Source organism: Eriocheir sinensis, chromosome 6, assembly GCF_024679095.1.
Source record: "Eriocheir sinensis breed Jianghai 21 chromosome 6, ASM2467909v1, whole genome shotgun sequence".
NCBI classification, from domain to species: domain Eukaryota; kingdom Metazoa; phylum Arthropoda; class Malacostraca; order Decapoda; family Varunidae; genus Eriocheir; species Eriocheir sinensis.
Genome location: NC_066514.1, coordinates 3,964,675 through 3,972,853, shown reverse-complemented (window position 1 = coordinate 3,972,853; position 8,179 = coordinate 3,964,675). Strand labels below are relative to the sequence as shown.

The following is an 8,179-nucleotide window of genomic DNA, read 5'->3' as shown; positions in this document are numbered from 1 at the left end:
GTGTCCACTCGGCTCGGGAATCGAATCTGGGATCTCTCTGGGTCTCGAGGCGGGAGTACTAACCTTGGCACCACATAGCACCGTGTCACTAACTCATCTTACACACACACACACACACACACACACACACACACTCACCTGTTATTGGTTGTGTAGCTTTTCAGTGTATCATTCCTTAACTTGTCAGTCCTTTTTTTCCCTCGCTGTCGCTCTTGTACTGAATGCCTTGGAGTGACAACTACTAGTACACATTGAAGAAAAGGGAGAATGAAGAAGGCAGAAACTAAGAAAACGGAAGTCAGTATTCGTTATTTACTGAAGGAACACAGTCGTTGAAGAGATATAGAATCCCAAGAAAAACGGAGTCAAGAGTTTGCGTTCTCTTGAATTGGAGACACAAGTATATGAGTTTGTAGACACTCGCTGATCCAATGTAACTAACTGAGGGCAAGTGAGAGAGTACTGAGGGACGAGGAGGAGGAGGAGGAGGAGGAGGAGGCAGATAAACAAGTAGCTAGTGATTGGCTGAGATTAAGTAGTGACGGATGGAAGGAGGTAGACAGCTCGGGTGAGGGAGTGGATATGTGCGTGTGTGCGCGTGTGTCTGTGTGAGCTTGGAAGTGAGAGGGAGCACGGCCGACGGGGATCGTGTTAAGAAGTGATCTGAGGCCGAGGCCGCGGCATCCGGTGTGCCGCACCTCATGTAGTGCCTGCCATCGAGGAGAGCGAGGCGAGGCTGGGGAGAAAGGGAGGGCGTGAAGGGAGGTTGACGGGGTGTGAGGAGGAGGGGAAAGGAGGGCGTGAGGAGAGGAAGACACGGAGGAGGTGGAGATGGGGAGGGGGAGGGGGAGAATGGAAAGGTGAGAAAAGGAAAAACTTGGGAGTAGAAGAGTAGAAAATTTGGAAAGTTTCGTTTAGCCGGCGCAACATCTGTCGTCATATGCCGGAGAGAGATATAGGAGAAGGAACCAGATCCCAGGAGACGGGACACAACCCCCAATTAATACCTGGTACCCATTCACTGCTGGCTGGACAGGGGCGTAGGGTATCGGAAAAGCCGCCCATTTTTTCCACTCCGCCCGGGAATCGAACCCAGTTGTGAGCCGAGTGTGCTAACCACTGCACCACGAAGCCCCCCTAGAAGAGTAGACGTTGCAGTTCTGGGGAGAAAGGAATGCACTGACTGGGCTGATATGGGTGAGGAGAAAAGGGAGGATATACAAAGGGTAGCAGGAAAAAAAGGTAGGAATGTGTAGAAAAGGAGAAGGTAGGATGGAATAAATAAATAAAAAGCTGAGAGTAAAAGAGTAGATGCTGCAGTACGGAATGCCTTGGTTGAGAGAAAAGGGTAAGATGGAAAGGGCTAAGTCTATATACACCAAGTCAAGTCATACGCAGGTTTGTGGGAGGAGCCACGGCCGAGGCGTGGTGTATGCGTGACACTGCTTGGAGCCAAACTAGAGAATGTAGAAACAGGGATTTAGAGAAAACGAGGAAAGGCGGACTAATTTAAATCAATCACTTCAACATGCCCTCCTTCACACGCCACACCGCAGTTTGTAGTCATTGAAATTACAGTCACGCAATAGCACAATAAAAAGACATATTTTTTCGTCAGTGGCTTGCCTGAACGCGCTGTGAAAGGAGGCGAGAATGCATCATCCAGTGTACATACGGCCGCAACTTTAGTCACCCCTGAACTGGCGGGTATTATTTAAAACCGCCTCCTGCGCGTACCGGTCGCAGTTTTGAAGCAGAATGACTTGACTTGGTATATATAGACTTAGGGAAAGGGATGATATTGAAGGGGTGGCAGGGAAAAACGTGGTAGGGGAAGAAAGGGATCGAGGAGGTGGGATGAAGTACAACTGGATAACGTGGGAAAAAGAAGAAAGAGAGTGAGTGGAGGGACAGGAGATGGGGAGGGCATAGGATAGAAAGGAAGACCATGGAGAGAGGGAGTGCATTGGAGGTGTGCATGGGTCGAGGAAGTATCAGGAAAGGAATGAAGGGAGCTAAGTCTATATGTACCAAGTCAAGTCACTCTGCTTCAGAACTGCGACCGGTACACGCAGGAGGCGGTTTTGGGGCGGAGCAGCGGGATGACGTCACTTGAAGCTAAAAAAAAAAAAATACCCGCCAGTTCAGGGGTGACTAAAGTTGGGGCCGTGTGTGCACTCTGGATGTATATTCTCGCCTCCTTTCACAGCGCGTTCAGGCAAGCCACTGACGAAAATAATGTCTTTTTTATTGTGCTATTGCGTGACTATAATTCCAATGCCTACAAACGGCGGTGTGGGGTGTGAGGGAGGGCATGTTGAAGTGATTGATTTAAATGAGTCTGCCTTTCTTCGTTTTCTCTAAATCCCTGTTTCTACATTCTCTAGTTTGGCTCCAAGCAGTGTCACGCATAAACCACGCCTCGGCCGTGTCTCCTCCCACAAACCTGCGTATGACTTGACTTGCTGTATATAGACTTAGGAGGGGAGGGCCAGTAGGTTGGGGAGAAACCAGGACGGAAAATGAATGGTGTGCCGGTGGGTGGGCGGGAAGGGGGAGGAAGGGTGTTGAGAAAAAAAGAAGTGGGGAGAGACCTGGAAAATAATGGTGTGTGACGCAAGGCTGGAGGGTCTGGAGAGTGTTACGATAGGGGAGGTGAATGAATGAGGTGGGAAAAGAAAAGGCATTGCATAGCAGTATCTGTTTTTGTATATATTAATTTATTTATTTGTATATCTCTTGATTCTCATCTATTTGCCCCTGTACCTACCTACCTCTTTGACGACCATTCTGTGATTCTCTATTTATCTATTGTCTATCTATCTCTGTTTCTAAGGACACATGGCTAAATGGAGCGTTAGGTAGATATAGACAAGGGCTAGATGTACATATAAAATTAGAGATAGATAAGAGGATAAGGACATAGATCGATATATTAAAGTGGTAAATGAGGTTTATTTGAGAGAGAGCAAACGGAGAGAAATGGCTGATTGAAGAGAAGGGAAACCTCATTTATCACCTTAATATATCGATCTATGTCCTTATCCTCTTATCTATCTCTAATTTTATATGTACCTCTAGCCCCTGTCTATATCTACCTAATTTTTTTTAAGAATAGGTTCTCTCATTCCAGGACTCCCTAACAACAGGTTCTCTCACTTAGGTTAGGTCAGGTTAGGTTAGATTAGGTTAGGTCAAGTTAGGTTTCCCCGTAGAGTTTCATCATAACTTAAATGAAGTATTTCCGACGTGTTTTATGCTCAAAACCGTCTATATCTAAAACATAAAAGAACATCAATGAGTATCACAGTTTTGTTCTCGAAATGCAGTTTGGCCCTACCGTAAAAAAATACCGCACTTTGTTGCACCTTTTTTGTGGTTATTATAACAGTAACATCACAAAATAACATTATTGGCAACACTATTATTATCGTATAAGGTTAAATCCATCCACCTTCCGCTTTCCATAAATATTTTGTTTTCGTCACGTCAGCCTTGCCTCTTCCACTTTTTGTTCTTTTTGACCGCCTCCATCAGCACGACAATGTTGCCAATAAATATACGGTTGATCAGAATGCTTCAAAACTCTATTGGGCTTATTTTGTGTCTCGGCCCTATGCCTATATATGGCATATTTATAGATTCAAACGGTTATCAAAGTGATCTTGACATATTTAAGATCACCAGGCCTTATGACGTGATGCGTGACTACAGAAAATAATAGCTACAGCCTCAAAAAAAAAAAAAATCCTACCAGCTACAGTGGTGTCTGCAGGAATGTTGTTGTTGTTGTTGTTGTTGTTGTTGTTGTTGTTGTTGTTGTTGTTGCTGTCGTCAGTGCCGCGAAGATCTGAAGATCATTATGAGCCATGGGGAAGTCCTGTGCGGTTATCAGAGGCGTGACACCTGGACTGTCTTCTTCAGGAAGACAGTCCAGGTGAGGCAGATGACAGCTGGTTGTCGTGAGGGGAAAGTAAACAAAACCAGCTGGCAGTGGTTGCTGTCGGTGTAGCTTTTGTAACGGCGCTCTCGTTCGCATCGGTGATGCCACATTCGTCTTGAACGCGTGTTCGGCTCCACCCGACATCAAATCTGGCTTTAGTCGTGTTTTGACTATCAAAAGCCAATAACAGATCTATGAGGGGTTTGCCAAAATAAGTTATAAGCCAAAGGTGTTCATGGGGGAAAAATTGAGAACCCCTGATTTAAGCGAACCGTAACAATTAATCGGTTCTCGGGATTAAAGAAATTCCAAGAACAGGTTCTTGCGAACTGTATATATATATATATATATATATATATATATATATATATATATATATATATATATATATATATATATATATATATATATATATATATATATATATATATATATATATATATATATATATATATATATATATATATATATATATATATATATATATATATATATATATATATATATATATATATATTATATATATATATATATATATATATAAATATATATATATATATATATATATATATATATATATATATATATATATATATATATATATATATATATAAGAAGAAGAACATAAGAACGTAAGGAGTTTGCAAGAGGCCGGTTGGCCTATGCAAGGCAGCTCCTATACACTCAACCCCACCTTACCTCACCATCCATGGCTTTATCTTACCTCTTCTTGAATGTATCTATGGTATTGGCACCCACAACATGGCTCCCAAGCCTGTTCCATTCGTCCACCACTCTATTGGTGAGCCAATTCTTGCCTATGTCTTTGGTGAATCTGAATTTATCTAACTTAAAACCATTGCCACGCGTCCTACCTGGCTCTTTCACTCTCAAAATTTTATTGACATCCCCTTTATTAAATCCCTTCATCCATTTATAAACTTCGATCAAGTCTCCTCGCAACCTTCGCCTTTCTAGAGAGTGTAGATTTAACTGCTTCAGCCTGTCTTCATAAGGCAAGTTTCTCACCCCCTGAATCATCTTTGTCATCCTCCTCTGTACAGATTCTAACATCTTGATATCCATTCTATAATAAGGGGACCAGAACTGAACTGCATAATCGAGATGAGGTCTAACTAGTGCTAAGTAAAGTTTGAGGATGACTTCAGCGCTCCTATTGCTCACGCTCCTTGAGATGAAACCTAGTACTCTGTTTGCCCGATTTTTAGCCTGAATGCATTGAGCCCTAGGACGGAGGTCAGCGCTCACTAGGACTCCTAAGTCTCTCTCACGCCCAGACCTTCTTAGAGGAGTGTCATTTAAGGAGTAATTGTGTAAGGGGTTATTCCTACCTACACTCAAAATGCTACACTTCCCGACATTGAATTCCATCTGCCACTTCCTCGCCCAATCATATAGTCTGTCAAGCTCATCCTGGAGAACGGTAGCGTCGCTGTCTGATTGATTACTCTACCGATCTTGGTATCATCTGCGAACTTACTGACATCGCTACTAATTCCTGTGTCCAAAGTCATTGATGTAAATAATAAAAGCAGAGGACCCTTTTCTGACCCTGTGGGACTCCACTCGTAACACTGCCCCATTCAGATTTCCTACCATTGATTTGCACTCTCTGCTTCCTACCACTAAGCCACGCCCTGATCCAGTTCAAAACTTTCCCATCTACGCCGTGAGCCTATAATTTTAGTAATAGCCGGTGATGAGGGACTTTGTCGAACGCTTTACTGAAATCTAGATATAATATGTCATAGTTTTCATCTCTGTCAACCGCCTCGATTACTGTAGTGTAGAAGGACAACAGGTTAGTAAGGCAAGACCTACCCTTTGTGAACCCATGTTGTGAATCATGAATTAAATTATGCTTTTCTAGATGGTCCCGAATGCTCCTGGCTATAACTGACTCTAACATCTTTCCTACAACTGATGTTAAGCTAATTGGGCGATAGTTTGAGGTGGCTGATTTGTCTCCCTTTTTGAAAATCGGCGTCACATTAGCTACTTTCCATTGATTGGGCACATACCCAGAATTTACCGACATCTTAAAGATATCGGCAAGAGGGCCACTAAGGACTTCCTTGCACTCTTTCAGAACCCTTGGGAATACTTCGTCTGGGCCCGGCGATTTGTTTTTCTTCAACCTACCAATCTCATCCTGGACTAGTGATGATCACATCCCTCAACTTGTCGTTCTCGTCACCCTCATATATCTGAACTCTCTCCGGAATGGTTGTTAGATTTTCCTGCGTGAAAACTGAGAGGAAATAGTCATTCATCATTTGGTTCATATCTTCTCCATTCTCAACGAGCTCGCCCGTGTTTGTTTTCAACGGTCCAATTCTGTCCCTTGTTTTCGTCCTGTACAATTTGAAGAAGCCCTTGGGATCGCTCTTGGCCTCGTTGGCTACCCTAATCTCATAATTTCTTTTGCTAGGCGGGTGTTCTTCTTCACCGACCTGGCTAGCTCAACATACCTACCCCTGAGGTGGATCTCCGTTCTTTATTTTCCTATAAATTCCTCTCTTCAAGCCTATTTCATGCTTGAGTCTGCGGGTCATCCATTTGGGGTCGTTATTTTCCTTCCTACGTGCTTGGTAAGGATATGCTGTCTCTGACCTCTGCAATTTCTCGAACTAAATTATTGTAGGTCATTTCTACATGGTCCCTGTCTTTCCGGTTCCAGCCCTGAGATCTGGCCCTCATCCAGCCCTAAGGTTTCCCAATTTACCTCCTCAAGGTGTCTTGAGCCCCTCATAATCAGCTCTTCTAAAGTCAGGCACCAACACAGGGTTGAGTTCATGGGTCACGCCCAGTCTAATTTAAACCTAATTTCCTTGTGATCACTGCCACCTAATTCTCCCCAACATCTAGCTCTGATCATATACTCTAAGTGTTAGTTAAGACCAAGTCCAGAATGTTGTTACCCCTGGTGGGCTCTGTTACTGTCTGCTTGAGAAAATTATCTTGTATTACTTTCAGAAAATCCTCAGACTCTAGATCACCCACCACGCCTTCCCAATCTATATTCCTATAGTTAAAATCCCCCATTATGCAGACATTTTTGCTCCTGCTCGCCCTGCCTACCTCTTGTAGTAATATATCAGTCCTGCCTGCTGAGGTTGGGTGGCCTGTAAAAAAACCCTAGAATTAGTTTGTCTTTCCCTTTGTGGACGTCCACCCAAACTGATTCTGAGTCGCCATTTGTTTGAACAGAGTTGTTAGCGGAACATTTAAGTGTGTCTTTAACATAAAGTGCCACCCCCCCTCCCCTTCTTCCCTTCCTATCTTTGTGAAACATCTGGTAACCATCTATTTCATACTTGGACATGAAGTTTTTTGTTGGCAGTATCCACCCATGTTTCCGTGATAGCTATAATGTCGAATTTCTCGACACATGCTTTCCCCCTCAGTAGATCTATCTTGTTCCTGAGACTCCTACTGTTGGTGTAATAAGCCGTTAGCCCATCCTTTCTTATATCCTTTCGAGTTTCTCCTGCGCCCCTAGTCCCCAGTCTGCAGATTCATTGACAGGCCTCCCCCTCGCCTACTCTAAAAATTCTGTAGGGTGCTAAGTGATCGCTCGAGAGTCTGCGAGAACCTCCACCCCTGGAGTGACAGATGCACGCCATCCTTGGCATACAAGGTGCCTTTATTGTAGAAGAGGTCCAGTTGTCAAGGGAAAAGCCAACCACAGCTTTTTGTTTACAGTGGGCCTCCAGCCTGCTGTTTACTGCTAAAAGGCTCTGAGAAATTCCTCTCCACCCCCCTCCTCAGCAAAGCCCCACAAACACGGCACCCCAGAAGTCCCCTCCTTTAGCAAACGATTCCCTGAAGCGCCGAAATATCTCTTGTTACCCACCTTACTGATGTCATTACCACCGAGAACTGCAGATGACGATTGGCGGTGTCCCTTCCCCTGCTAAATTTCCTCCATTCTGTCAGATTATCCGCCCAGTCATACAATCTGTTTAGTTCATCCTGGAGAATACTAGCGTCCTGATCCGACTCAATTACTCTACCGATCTTGGTATCATCTGCAAACTTATTGACATCACCACTAATTCCTGTATATTAATCATTGATATAAATAACAAACAAAAGTGGACCTAATACCGAACCTTGTGGGACCCCATTCGTAATACATCCCCAGTCAGATCTTTTACCATTGATTTGCACTCTTTGCTTCCTATTGCTAACCCACGCCTTGACCCAGTTCAA

General features: G+C 43.8%; 1 protein-coding gene across 4 annotated transcripts in view; it reads right to left on the bottom strand.

Moving 5' to 3' along the window:
- LOC126988977 (crustacyanin-A2 subunit-like) overlaps window positions 1-703 on the bottom strand; it is a 47,865-nt gene extending 47,162 nt beyond the window's left edge. For 3 of the 4 annotated variants that reach the window (XM_050847415.1, XM_050847435.1, XM_050847426.1), the window contains exon 1: window positions 139-703. The gene's annotated coding sequence lies outside the window, so the exon portion shown is untranslated. The remainder of the gene's footprint in view (window positions 1-138) is intronic. The other variant, XM_050847404.1, reaches the window with a different exon arrangement.
- Between the last annotated feature and the right edge of the window lie 7,476 nt (window positions 704-8,179).